This window comes from Pseudophryne corroboree, chromosome 5, assembly GCF_028390025.1.
Source record: "Pseudophryne corroboree isolate aPseCor3 chromosome 5, aPseCor3.hap2, whole genome shotgun sequence".
Lineage (NCBI taxonomy): Eukaryota > Metazoa > Chordata > Amphibia > Anura > Myobatrachidae > Pseudophryne > Pseudophryne corroboree.
The window spans coordinates 441,590,119-441,605,398 of NC_086448.1; positions in this window are offsets into that span (position 1 = coordinate 441,590,119).

Genomic DNA, 15,280 nt, shown 5'->3' on the forward strand with positions numbered 1-15,280 from the left:
AATGCTCCAGCTGTCTTCCAGCATTTTGTCAATGAGATTTTCAGAGACATTCTATACCGTCATGTCATGGTCTATCTAGACGATATCCTCATTTTTGCCAACGATTTAGAGGAACATCGTTTTTGGGTTAAAGAGGTTCTGTCCCGTCTCCGTATCAATCATCTCTATTGCAAATTAGAAAAATGCGTCTTTGAAGTCAAGTCCATTCCGTTTCTAGGGTACATTGTGTCCGGTTCCGGACTAGAGATGGATCCTGAGAAACTACAAGCAATTCAGAATTGGCCGGTACCCTTAACCCTCAAAGGGGTCCAGAGGTTCTTAGGGTTCGCCAATTATTACCGAAAGTTTATACGAGACTTTTCCACCATTGTGGCGCCTATTACTGCTTTCACCAAGAAGGGTGCTAACCCGTCCAAGTGGTCTGAAGAAGCCATGCAAGCTTTTCATCTTTTAAAACAGAGGTTCATCTCTGCGCCTGTTCTGAAACAGCCTGACATCGACTCTCCTTTCATCCGAGAGGTGGATGCCTCCTCCGTTGGAGTAGGAGCGGTGTTATCTCAGAGGGCTAAAGATGGCCATTTACATCCTTGCAGTTTCTTCTCCCGGAAGTTCTCCCCAGCTGAGCGCAACTATGCCATTGGCGACCAGGAGTTGCTAGCCATCAAGCTCGCTCTAGAAGAGTGGAGGTATCTGTTGGAGGGAGCTTCTCATTTAATCACCATACTTACAGACCACAAGAACCTTTTATACCTGAAGGGCGCACAATGTCTCAACCCTCGTCAGGCCAGATGGGCACTTTTCTTTTCCAGGTTCGACTTTAAACTCCAGTTCTGTCCGGGCTCTCAGAATCGCAAGGCCGATGCCCTTTCCCGCTCATGGGAGCAAGAAAATGAGTCAGAGTCTTCAGACAAGCATCCTATTATAAATCCGTTGGCATTCTCCACGGTAGGGATGGACTCTACGCCCCCATCAGGGAAAAGTTTTGTGAAGCCGATGCTAAGGAAGAAGCTCATGCATTGGGCCCATGCTTCCCGTTTTGCCGGACATACAGGTATCCAAAAAACCCTGGAGTTTATCTCTAGGTCCTATTGGTGGCCAACTCTGAAAAAGGACGTCTTGGAGTTTATTGCATCTTGCCCAAAGTGTGCCCAACATAAAGTATCCCGCCAGTCGCCTGCGGGGCAACTGGTTCCACTATCCGTTCCCCGTCGACCATGGACCCACTTGTCGATGGATTTCATTACAGACTTACCCATGTGTAACAAGTTCAATACCATCTGGGTGGTAGTTGACCGGTTCACCAAGATGGCACACTTCATTCCTCTCACCGGTCTTCCGTCAGCTTCCAAGTTGGCTCAAGTATTCATACAAGAGATCTTCCGACTCCACGGTCTTCCTGAAGAAATTATCTCAGATCGAGGAGTTCAATTCACAGCCAAATTCTGGCGAAGTTTATGTCAAGTCCTCCAAGTCAAGCTAAAGTTTTCCACGGCTTACCATCCTCAGACCAATGGTCAAACCGAGAGGGTGAATCAGGACTTGGAGGCCTTCCTCCGCATCTATGTGTCCTCCTCTCAAGATGACTGGGTTCAATTACTTCCCTGGGCCGAGTTCTGTCATAACAACCAGTATCATTCTTCATCTGCTTCAACACCATTCTTCACTAACTTTGGATTCCACCCTAAAGTTCCTGAGTTCCAACCGCTTCCAGCAACTTCTGTTCCCGCAGTGGATATCACCTTGCATCAGTTTGCCAATATCTGGAAGAGCGTACGATCAGCTCTGCTCAAGGCATCGTTCAGGTACAAGAAGTTTGCGGATAAGAAGCGTCGAGCAGTTCCTGCTCTCAAGGTGGGTGATCGGGTATGGTTATCCACGAAGAATTTGAGGTTAAGAGTTCCCAGTATGAAGTTTGCACCTCGCTATATCGGTCCTTTCAAGATTGAACAAGTCATCAATCCTGTTGCTTACAGACTCCAGTTGCCTCCCTTCTTAAAAATACCCAGGACATTCCATGTTTCCCTGTTGAAACCGCTGATCTTGAATCGGTTTCATTCCTCACTTCCTCCAACTCCGAAAGTCCAAACTCAACGAGGCGTTGAGTATGAAGTGGCCAAGATCCTGGACTCACGTCACCGTTACGGTCAACTACAATATCTTATTGACTGGAAGGGTTATGGTCCTGAGGAACGTTCATGGACCAATGCTTCTGATGTCCATGCTCCTGCCTTGGTCCGGAGATTCCATTCCAAGTTTCCTCAAAAGCCAAAGAAGTGTCCTGGGGCCACTCCTAAAGGGGGGGGTGCTGTCACGATCCGGGTATCTGGACGCCATTTCTTACCCATCAGATGTCTCCTAAGGCTGGCTCAGCGCTCCAGGACCGGATCCCATCTGTTATCCTAATGTTCACATTCCTGCATCCTCTCCTGTCTCTCTGAGACGCTGTCACAGTAACGCCTTATTACATCTGGCATGGCGTCTCCCGCGGCCTCCGCCGCCGTCCCTGAGCTTCTGCATGCAGAGTGTCAGAGTGGCGATTACGTCAGCCGCGGCCTCCGCTGTGTCCGCGTGGTTGGATGTGCACTTGTCAGCCTGGCGTCTCCTGTCTCCAGTGGCCGGCGCCGCCATTACTGTTTTCATTACCACATGGATTACAAACCAAACTTCCCTCCAAGTGTCTGCATGGGCGCAGCCATCTTGGATTCTGTCAGCTGATCATTTCCTCCAATCTGTTGTCAGTATTGTTAATCTGCATAATTGCCTAGCCAATCCCTTCCTTGCTGCAGGTATAAATACACTGTGCCTGAGCAAGGAAGGCGTCAGTGCTTTGGTTGTCAAACCTAGTTCCTGTTTGTCTCTCTCCTGTGATTGTCTTCCAGGTTCCAGCTCCTGTCTCAAGACTTCCACCATAGAGACCCGCACCAGCATTCCACCTGCGGTGTAGCCTGACTCTCCAATCCATTGTGGACTCATCTGTTTCCAGCTACAACATTACCTGCTTCCAGCTCAGCTTCCAGCAGAGTACAGCTTCCCTTAAAGGGCCGGTGTCCTTTCTACACTTTACCACTCTCCACCGGTATTATTATTTCTCCGCTCTCAAGTTCTACATTTCAGTTCATATTTCATCGCTCCCAAGTTCATTTATTATTTAACTGGTTCCAGCCAGTATCCACTCCGTGCTAACAACAGTCTGGTTCCAGCCAGTATCCACAGCAGCTGTTTTACCTTCAGCAACCCAGCTTTTCCTGGAACACCAGCTGGCACAATCCTGGGTTATCTCCATTGCTACAGTCGGGCCTGGTAAGGACTTTCCATCTAGAAGATCATAAGAACTATCTCACACTACCAGTGCCCTGTGGCTCCTGCCATCCTGTAGTACCCAGGAACTGTATTTATTATTTGCTGACTTTTACGTTTTCTTTTACTGCTGCTGTGTTGCGGAGTTGTCATAATAAACATCATTGACTTTTATCTAAGTTGTCGTGGTCACGCCTTCGGGCAGTTATTATTCATGTTACTTACATGTCCAGGGGTCTGATACAACCTCCCAGGTTCCGGTACATCTCAGCCCCTACAACTGAGGCTGCCTCCCGTCAGCTCAGGCCCTCAGTTGTGACAGGTGGCTTTCACCTCGGAAATTGGCATCCTCTCAACAAAGCAGGCTTAAAGGCCGGTGGTAAGTAAATCACATAGACATGATATAACATCTTCACAGTCTACACATGTTTCAGATGAAGACTTGTCAGAGGATGAGGACTCATCGCACTTCGGGTCTGCATACAAAGAAGGGGAGGAAGGCCCCAGCTCAAAATACCTGCGGTAATTTGTGCTATGAAAGCCATTTTATCCTTAGAAGAGGCAGCAGAGCCTTGGTTTTAAAAATGAAGGCACCTGTCTTTAAACATCCCAAAAGACAGTTAGGACTGAGTTTCCTGGGTCAGATCAGCTGATCAGCCAGTCTTCAGTGGGAAATTATGCAAGAGGCTTGGGTTACGCCCAGTAAGAATTTAGAATTCCAAGGAAATGGAATTCCAATTATCATCTTCCAGCTGGGGAGTTAAAACGGGAGGTGGCTCCCAAAGTAGATACGCATGTCATTAGATTGGTGCAAAAATCTACATTTCTTCTGCCTTCAACATCAATAAATGATGTCCGGATAGGAGAGTCGATGGTTTTGACTTGGGCAATCATAAGACCAGACATGTCTTCAGCCTGGATGGTGTAAGCAGTGGCAGCCTGGGCTGATGCATTGGATGAGGACCTTTCAATGGCATCTAGAGAGCAAAAATCCCATATTGCAAATAGGCGGTGAAGCAGCCTTGGATATGGGTACAATTGTCTCTGTCATCAGCTTCACCAGTAACAGCTTGCAGTGCGGGTTGGCTACGTACATGGAAAACTGACTCAGAACCCAGGAAGGTTCTGGAGTCTTAACCTGTTTTACTGGAGATATTGTTTATGGATAAAGAATATAACAGTAATTTGGAGTCAGAAGTAGATTCCAAGAAAGTGAATTTTCCTTCCACACACAAATTCAAGCCAAGATTTCCAGCTTTTTCGGAATCAAGGGAAAAGCAAAAGGAAAGGGTGATGACCCAATCCAATAAGTCTGGTAAGACTAAAAAGTATTGAGTTACCAGAGAACCAGCTTCCAAATCAGAAGATAAGCCATCAGCCTGATGGTGCGGGTCTCCATCTGGGGGAACCCAGGGTGGGAGGCCGATTTCTTCAGTTTGCACAGATCTGGCGCAGTCTACTACAGATGCATGGGTGCAAGAAGTGGTATCTCACGGTTATGCATTTGATTTCAGAAACACCCTCCTCAAAGGTTTTGTACCAGCCCGTTTTCCAGTGGAAACGAAGGCTAGGGCTTTGCAAGAGGCAGTTCAGAAGTTGCTTCAGTCTGGAGTGATTTTTCCAGTTCCTCCTGTACAATGAGAACAAGGTTTTTAGCCAATCTGTTTATAGTCCAGAAGCCAAATGGGACGTTCTGGCCCATACTCCATTTCAAAATGCTGAACAAGTAAATTTTGGTGCCTCGGTTTTCATATTGAGACTTTACTTCCATTATTTGGGCCAGGCAGCCGGAGGATGTTATCGTATACCTGAATATCCAGGATGCTTACCTACATTTTCCTATAGCACTGTCTTTTCAGTGATCTCTCAGGTTTGTTATCCTCCAGCATCGTTTTCAGTTTCAGGCCCTACCATTTGAACTGACCACAGCCCCCAGTGTTTTCACCAAAATTATGGTTGTAATGGCATCTTATCTCCTTTAGCAGGGGATAAGGATTTTTTCCATACCTCGACAAATTATTAATCCTGGCACAGTCTCAGGAATGGCCTCCGTGTCATCTGCAACAGACAATAGCTTGTTTACAGAGATATGAATATCTCATAAATTGGGCAAATTCGTCTCTGGTTCCGTCACGACGGATGACTCACTTGGGGGCTGTGTTAAAATGGGTATTCAGAGAGTTATTTTACCTCTGAACAAAATATCCAAAATTTATTTAAGGATTCAGGAGTTGCTACACAGTCAAACGATATCCATTTACGCGGTAATGCGTGTGATGGTTTGATGGTGTAGACATTTGACATGAATCCCACTACCTCCGCTACCTCTCTCCTTCTGCCTGTTCCCATCTTGCCCACCTTCTCAACCTCTCCCTCTAATCAGGCATGGTCCCCACTGCCTTCAAGCATGCTCTTGTCTCCCCTATTCTTAAAAAACCTACCCTTGATCCAAACACCCTCTCCAACTATCGACTCATCTGTCTCCTCCCTTTTGCCTCCAAACTCCTTGAGTGTATTGTCTATTATCACCTCACTGCATTTCTTTCCTCTCACTCACTGCTTGACCCATTTCAGTCTGGTTTCTGTTCTCTCCACTCCACTGAAACTGCCCTTACAAAAGTCTGCAATGACCTACATGCAGTCAAATCTAAGGGCCACTACTCTCTGCTTATTCTTCTTGACCTCTCTGCTGCTTATGACACTGTGGGCCACCCTCTCCTTCTGAAAATCCTTCACTCTCTTGGTCTGCGTGATACTGCCCACTCCTGGCTGTCCTCCTACCTCTCTGATCGTTCCTTCTCTGTCTCCTCTCATGACACTACCTCCCCCTCCACTTCCATTAACTGTTGGTGTCCCCCAAGGCTCTGTTTTTGGTCTTCTCCTTTTCTCTCTTGTCAAAGTCGAAAAATATCTTGATTCACATGCCTTGTACTAACCCCATGCGCATGCCCGCTGCGCATGCACCCGCTCTGCCGTGCGTGCGCATATTCGCACTTTGCGTAATGGAGCTTCTACGGCCGTGCGCTTTGGCGCGTGGTATGCGCATTTACGGTAGAGTTTGTGAGCGTGTAGCGGGCGACTCAATCATAGCATATTTAACCCATATAGTGTGTTTTATAGTTAATGTTCCCCTAAACAATGTCAGCAAGTATGTTTAGTTTAAATGATTCGTGGACAGAGAGATTCCTCTTTGCATGATAGGAAGGGTCAGATAAAGGTTGAACGGTGGTGTCTAGTATCCAGGTGTAGAGTATTTTAATAGTAACATTTCAGTGTTGGCTAGGAAGAGATTGCTCGCTCCTGCGTGTAGTTATGTACAAAAGTAGTTTATAGACATTTACTGTATTTGCTGTTCATTATCCATGCGGCGGGAACCCTGAGGATACCTCCCACCTGAGCAGTTGGAGAAAGACAAAGCCCACCTGTTCAAACCCACCTATGACCTTTTGTTATAATGCAGAGACACATTCCTGTGTCCAATGAACAATGAGATTATAGGGACCATTGTATCATTACTGTATGCTGTGTATATAAGGACCACCATTGCTGGGCCAGTCACTCACATTCTCTGAAAGGCTTTCTCATTGAATGCTGAGGGCTGGATCCAGGACCCGCTTGCGAATCATTCCCACGTATGTATTGTTCTCTGTAGCCATTTTGTTATCCTTTCTGTTTGCAATTTATTCTCATTCTATTTGCTCGTGTTTGCGATCGTTCGCTATTGTTCATATTATTCCTTGTTATTCTGTTTAGATTTTGATGTTAGTTTTGTAGTGTATAATCTGTACTGTTTTTCCCTTTTTACTCTAAGAATCATCCACAAAGGTGTTAGAGCCGGAGTGGTTTTTAAATCCAAACCAGGTCTTGTGTTTTCACTAGTTACTGTAAAGGGTTTTCTTAGCGTCTCAATCGCTCAAACAGCTTACATATTATCAAGGTTAATAAGCGTTACATCAATGTAGTATTACATTGCTAAGGTTTAGAGTATAAGCATACCCTTACTGTGTGTTGTTAACAAGGTTTACTGTGTGTCATTCTGTGAGAGTCTGCGCCGCTCGTGTCTCACTCGCACGGCGCAGTGTCCGCTACGCAGATAGCGTAGCATTACGGTACTCGGGACGCCTATAGCGTGCTCGATACTAAGCGTGAGTCCGTGAGCGTACATGTCGCTCGTGCGTCGCGCCCACGGCATAGCGTCTGCTACGCTAAGTGCGTACCCTTACGGTACTCAGTGCGCCAATAGCGTACTTAGTCCGTAAATAGTATATAGCTTATGTTTAAAGGTAATATTTGACATTATCACTCTCTATAAGTCCTCTTTAGGTGAACTCATTAATTCTTTTAACTTCCCCTCTATGCTGATGACACTCATGTACCTTTCCTCTCCTGATCTCTCCCTGGCTCTCCTCACTCGTACCTCCAACTATCTCTCTGCTATCTAAATTCAACATGTCTAAGACTGAGCTGATCATCTTCCCACCCTCCCGCACAACCTCACTTCCCACAATCTCATTATCCATTGATGGCACGACTATCTCCTCTAGCCCCCAAGTATGCTGTCTTGGCGTAATCCTTGACTCCTCCCTCTCCTTCAAACCACACATTCAGCACCTCTCACAAACCTGTCATTTTCATCTCAAAAACATTTTCAGGATCAGACCCTTTCTCACCCAGTATACCACCAAGACCATTATTCACTCACTGATTATTTCCAGACTGGGTTTCTGTAATCTCCTCCTAACTGGCCTCCCTGACAATTACCTCTCTCCACTCCAATCTATCCTCAATGCTGTTGCCCAGCTCATCTTCCTCACCAAACGCACTACGTCCACCTCCCCTCTCCTACAAGCCCTTCACTGGTTTCCCTTCCCTTTCAGAATCCAATTCAAACTTCTTACACTCACTTACAAAGCACTCACCCACTTCTCGCCCATTTACATATCTGAACTTATCTCCCTTTACTCTCCCACCCGTCCTCTTCGCTCTGCTAATGCACGCCGACTCTCCTGTCTTCTGATTACTTCCTCCCACTCCTATCTCAAAGATTTTTCACGTGCTGCTCCCTTTCTCTGGAATTCTTTACCTCTCCCCCTCAGAATCTCCACCTCCCTACAGAACTTCAAACGGGCTCTTAAGACCCATTTCTTTACCAAACCCAGCCAAATCTCATCCTAACCCTCTGTCCCATGCTCGGTCTACCCCATTTGTGCCACCCCTGTTTGTCTGCCCCTCCCCTTTAGAATGTAAGCTCTCACAAGTAGGGCCCTCTTCCCTCATGTGCTTATCCTTTTCTTACTTTAATAATCCTTAACTGCCCAAATCCTGCCGTTTTTTTGGCCACCTTGAAACTTATATCTGTCCTCTACTGGTGTAGTTATGCTTAGTTACCCTGTACTGGTCCTATATTGTCTTCAACTGTAAGTCACTGTTTTCCTGTTTAGATTATGTGCATATGTACTCTGTAATTGGGTGCCGTGGAACCCTTGTGGCGCCATATAATTAAAGGATAATAATAATAATAATAATGATGGAGTATATTCAGTTACACTCGATACATCTGCAATGTCTGATCTTTTCCAAGTGGAATGGTTTGCATCAGACAATAAAATCGCAGATTATGGTCTTCCTATGGAAGTTAGGAGGTCAATAGCCTGGTGGTTAGACATCCTATCTGGACAAAGGGAGACTCCTTTGAATATCCGTTTGGGAAACTCTGACAATGGATGTCAGCCTGCAGGGCTGGGAAGCAGTGTCAGGAAGGAGTTGTGTCCAGCGGCACTGGACCAAGGAAGAAAGTTACCTGCCAATAAATATATTGGAACTTTGAGCCGGGTGGTATTCATGTGACCGACGGTCGGAAGACCGACGGTCACATGACCTCCTCCAGCATCCCGACCCCCACTATCCCCATGGTCGGCATGCCGACCAACAGGGACTATTTCCACTCGTGGGTGTCCACGACACCCATAGAGTGGGAATAGAACCCGTGGCGACCGTAGGTCGCCACCGAGCCCGCAGCATGGCGAGCGCAGCGAGCCAGCAAGGAGCTTGCTGCACTCGCCCCTCCCCGCCCGGATCCCGGCGTCGGTATGCTGCCGGGATCCCGGCGTCGGTAAGCTGACCGGCGGTCAGGAGACCGCCGGTCAGCCATACTACACCCCTTTGAGCCATATATATGGCATTTATTCAGGCAAAGAACATCCTTCAGGGGAAACCAGTTTGAATCCACTTGGACATTGCAATGGCAGTAGCATACCTCATCCATCTGGGAGGAATTTGCAACCAACACACAATGAAGAAGGTAAGTCACACATTAAGGTGGGCAGAACTTCATTATTCAGCATTGTCCGCAGTATTCATTCCGGGAGTCCTAAACTGGGAAGCAGATTTTCTAAGTAGACACGAACATTCATGCACGAATAGGTTTACACCCCAAGGTCTTACAAACTCTGATAGACAATGGGGGTTACCGGAGATAGATCTCATGGTGTCCCGTCAGAACAACAAAAGTTTCCGCATACGGGTCAAGAACAAAGGATCTTAGAGTGACCTTTGTGGATGATCTGTCAACTTTCGTCTGGCTCTTGTGTTTCCACCAATCGCTCTGTGATCCAGGGTGATGCGAAAGGTAAGACAAGGTAAGAGTGCCGTGATATAAATAGCTCCAGCTTGGTCCAGAAGACATTGGTACACGGATCTGCAGAGGATGTTGATGGATGCTCCATTCCTATTTCCTCAAAGTCCAGTTGTACTGTCTCAGGGTCCTGGTTATCACAAATAACTGGATCGACTGTCTTTGGTGACGTGGCTCTTGAGACTTCCATCCTGAAGACAAGAGGATTCTCACAACAGGTATTTCAAATTATGCTCAGAGCATTTATCACCATATATAGCAAGCCTATATTTTATGGTGCAGTGGTCAAAAATTTGATCCTAGGTTTTCAGAGTTTCCAGAGTCTTGGCATTCCTTTAAGCAAGAATGCATAAAGTGGCTTCCTTGAGAGAGTACAAGTGTCAGCATTGACTGTATGGTTGAAAATAAGGAGGGAAAAAGAAAGACTCTGTGCTAGGGTACTCTTTATGAAAAAATGAGACAATTAAAATTAACCTTTATTTAGGATCATATAAGATATAGTGTGACAATCAAGATCAAGTATTTTTAAATAAAAATATAAATACCAGAATTGTATAAGATTAATTAACAGTAAATACTGCCAAGGTGAAAATTTATTATATATAGTCACAGGAGTGGCTTAACATATGTCCACTAACAGTGAGTGGATAGCCAAAGTCTCCTATGGTGATATCCCGTAGGTTAATCTGAGCACCAACAGATTGAAAGATTTGTTGCCTAATGTGGTGTGGATCCACCTTCTGTATAGATGTCTAACAGTGGTGTCACCATAGGCATTTTAATGCAGCAGATTAGACAAGAGTGTATAATCCGCTGAGTTGATAGGAAATTGGTGATGACCAACAGATAGTGGTTTAAGTCATGAAGAGGTGGTGTTGAGACACAGCAAGTTTGTGGGAAAGTACACCTGTAAAACTTGGGAGGGTCGTTCTGTTAGTTCTAATGAAAGAAGAAAAAAGGGAAATAAGGTTGAAGATTAAGGGAATGTTCCTGCTGCTTTCCAACCAAGTTTACTGCACCTGGTGTTCCTTAGCAGTCTCCCAAACAAGTACTGACCAGGACTTCCAGAGGTTAGCTTCCAAGTTCAGACGATATTAGGCGTCTCCTGTGGAGTATTGCCGTAAACAGGTGGATGAGTGAGTACTAATTCCTGATAAACAGAGATGTGCTTCTGCTGTCCAGAGCTGGGGCTTCCGCAGAAATTGGTCATCACCACCGTGGTGAGAAGAACTGGATGAGAGAGCACATGGGCACAGATGTGCAGGAGTGTAAGGAAAGAAAATAATAGTAATAAATGCCAATATGACATGAATTGGGTATATAAGAAAAAGAACAGAGAAGAATTATTGCTTTATAAATCTGTACATATAGGCCAGATACAGCTGATAGGAATCAGTCAAATATAATCAATTATTAGCAAGATTTATAATCCAAAAAAGGACACACTATTCCAAAAAATGAAAGTCTATATTGCTGTTCAGGCTCAGCCTCGCCTGTAGATTTGCCCAAGGGGCAGATCATCTGTTGAAAAGCAATCTCTTGGAAAAAAGGGGACAAATGTGTCAAAACAACCTATTATGTGTCAGGAGTTAATTGTTTATTTATAGTAAATCAGGCTAAATAGAGTGCCTCAGTTTGTCCTAAGAGCAACTCATCTGTTCAAACACAGTATAGGCATAATTTGCAGCTCAAAAGAACAGGGAAGAATGATTGCTTTATAAATTTGTACATATCGGTCAAATGCAGCTGATAGGAATCAGTCAAATACAATTAATTATTAGCAAGATTTACAATCCAAAAAAAGACACACTGTTCCATGTGGTAGACAATGAAAATATATATTGCTGTTCAGGCTCAGCCTCGCCTGTAGATTTGCCCTAAGGGCAGATCATCTGTTGAAAAGCAATCTCTTGAAAAAAAAAAAGAGACAAATGTGTCAAAACAACCTATTTTTGTTTCAGGCTATACAGAGTGTGTCAATTTGTCCAAAGAGCAACTCATCTGTTCAAACACAGTGTAGGCATAATTTGCAGTATGAAAAAGACAGTCTCTTTTGAAAAAAGAGACATATATGTCAGAATAAACACATTATAGGCATAGTTTGCACAAGCATTGAAAAGCAATCTCTTAGAAAAAAGACATATATGTCAAAACAAACTATTAAGGATTTAAAATAAGTGGTGCACAAATAGTTATCAAAGTAAGCAGTTAATACTGATATAAATTTGGTCCAAGTGGGCGCTTACATGACCGGGATATCACCAGAGAGATAAGGGCTGCGCACAGTCTATTGATTTATTTCTCACACATATGAATAATAATAAATATGTGTTAGGGTCTCCTGCCCTGTGCTGCCACGTCGTCATGGCAACCGGGAGACAAGTGCTAGTGGAGTAACCTGAGCGCAGCTGATACTCCGGTTCGGGTCTTTTGCTGTGCAGTGGTTATAGGCTCTGTGCACGGCAGGGGATCCGGTGCTGGTTTTTGTGCTCACAGTCTGTGAGGTCTGAGTGGGGCGTGGACAGCACCTGCTTTATAAGGCCTCTTTTCAGGGTAAGCAGATGCTGCTGAATCTTTGTTGGTTAGTCAGTTCATGAAAGTTAGCCAGTACTGTGTAGCTTTGTATTTGTTTGTTGCTTACTGCAAATAGGCCTGGGGATTTGGTATTACACTCTGCCAATCCAGACCTAGCAGTAAGACTGGAGTCAGTCGTTTAGCTTGCTGGGGTTCTGTTACTACTCTGTGAACTTAGCAAGTTTGCGGCTGTATTCTAAGACTTGCCTGTCTAATCCTGTCTCACTGTGCTAGGTGTCAGGGGTCAGTTTAGTGGCAGTAAGCTAAAACCTGTGCACTGCAAGTGAGAAATAGGATTGTGGAGACTCTCCTTGTGTCTATCATTCCATCTCTGACCAAGGAGTTTACTGCCACACCCGTTGGTAACCCTTTAGGGTTTTGCTGTTGCCCTTAGCAACAGCATTTCGGGTTCTCTACGTATTAAAACACAACATCTTGCTTTTTACATCTGTGCAGTTCTAATACAAGGGAGATACCCAGTTCCTTAGCCTCTGGGCTTCTCTGTTCCCTTTGTGTGTATTTTGTTACCCTATTACCTTCTGTGTACGTTATGTCATATTCCCCAGTTTGTCTGTGAGTCCATTTGTTTTGCATAACAGTTCAAACACCAGTACATTCCTGCAGACACTGGAGTGCATAACAGTTCTGACACCAGTACTTTCCTGCAGGCACTGGTGTGCATAACAATATGGTCTTAAATTTACATCCACATTTAGTAAAGATAATATAAGTTTCTTGGACATTGCGCTATCAGTTGAGGGAGATAGACTAAAAACTGCCACATATATAAAACAAGTGGATCAAAATAGATATCTGAATTATGGAAGTTCACATGCAAAAAGTTGGAAGGATAATGTCACGATCCGGGTATCTGGACGCCATTACTTGCCTTTCAGATGTCTCCTGAGGCTGGCTCAGCGTTCCAAGGCCGGATCTCATCTGTGTCCACATACTGCATATCCCTCCTGTCACGCTGAGACGCTGTCACAGCGGCGCCATGTTTGAATCCTGCATGGCGTCTCCTGTCCTCCGCCGCCACTCTTGTGTTATAAGTGCAGGTTGTCAGTGTGGTGTTCCATGCCTGCCGCGGCCTCCGCTGTCATCCACGAGTCTCAGCACACATCTGTCAGTCTGGCGTCTCCTGTCCTCTGTGGCCGGCGCCGCCATTGCAGTTATGTTTCCACATGGTTTCCCAAGCCAGTTTTCCCTCTAAGTTCTAACATGGGCGCAGCCATGTTGGATCTAATCACATGCTTCAGTTCCTCTAATCCACTGCCTGGAAATCTGCATAATTGCCCAGCCAATACCTGCATTGCTGCAGGTATAAGTATCCTGTGCCTCGGCCAGGAAATTGTCAGTGCTTTGTTTGTCATACCTTGTTCCAGTCTCTCTCCTGTGGTTGTGTTTCCAGGTTCCAGCTCCTGTCTCCAGGATCCACTAAAGAGACCCGCACCTGCCTACCATCCTGCGGTGCAGCCTGACTCTGCAGTCCTCCGTGGCTGATCCAGTTTCCAGCTTCCAGCTATTTCATCTGCTTCCAGCAGTATCCACTACCACCGGTAATCATCCTTCAACTCCTCTGTTTCCACGCTCCCTAGCATCTTACTATATTCACTCCGTGTTTCATCACCTGGCTGGTTCCACCCAGCATTCATTCAGTGACTTTATCATCTGGCTGATTCCATTCCGCATCCACTCCGTGTCTTACCACCTGGCTGGTTCCATCCAGCAATTACAACAGCTGATTCAAGTTACCAGCTTCATCTGTTCCATCTACTGGCATGTTCCTTGGATATCTTCACTACTACAGCCAGGCCTGGTAAGGTTATTCCATCTAAGGACTTTAACAACTGTTCTTAACCTACCAGTGTCCTGTGAAACCATTTCATGGTCAGAGTGCTCCAGGAATCATATTATTTATCATTGCCATTTTTATTATTTGCTGTCTGTTGTTACACGGAGTTTGTCAATAAACTTTTAATTTACTTTTACCTGGTTGTCATGGTCACACCTTCGGGTTTCCTTTTAACACTTACATGTCCAGGGGTCTGATTAAACCTCCCCGGTTTAAGTTCCTCTCAGCCCCTACAACTGAGGCTTCCTCCTGTCAGCTAAAACCCTCAGTTGTGACAGTAAGCACTGACCATATGAATCCAGCCGGAGACCAGGATCAAGCGGCCAGGCCGATGCAAGAACTGGCAGCCCGACATGAACATCAGGAGGCTGCACAAGGCCACATCATCCGCTGTCTCCAGGATCTCTCTACGCGGCTGGACGGGATTCAAACGACCCTCCGTGGACCTGGCACGTCCGGTGCATCCACAACAGTGACACCAGCTGTAACCCCACCCACCTTACCCATTTCCATTCCACGTCTTCATCTCCCAACGCCAGCAAAATTTGACGGATCTCCAAGGTTCTGCAGGGGATTTCTTAACCAATGCGAAATCCACTTTGAGCTTCAGCATGGCAATTTCCCCAGTGACTGTACTAAAATTGCCTATATCATTTCCCTTCTCAGCGGCTCAGCCCTTGACTGGGCATCACCTTTATGGGAGAAGTCTGATCCCCTGCTGTCCTCCTATACGGACTTTGTGGCAACATTCAGGCGCATCTTCGACGAGCCAGGCCGGGTAACCTCTGCTTCATCTGAGATTTTCCGTTTACGCCAGGGAACACGTACTGTGGGACAGTATCTCATACAGTTCAAAATCCTGGCATCCGAACTGGCATGGAACGACGAGGCCCTGTATGCTGCATTCTGGCATGGCTTAT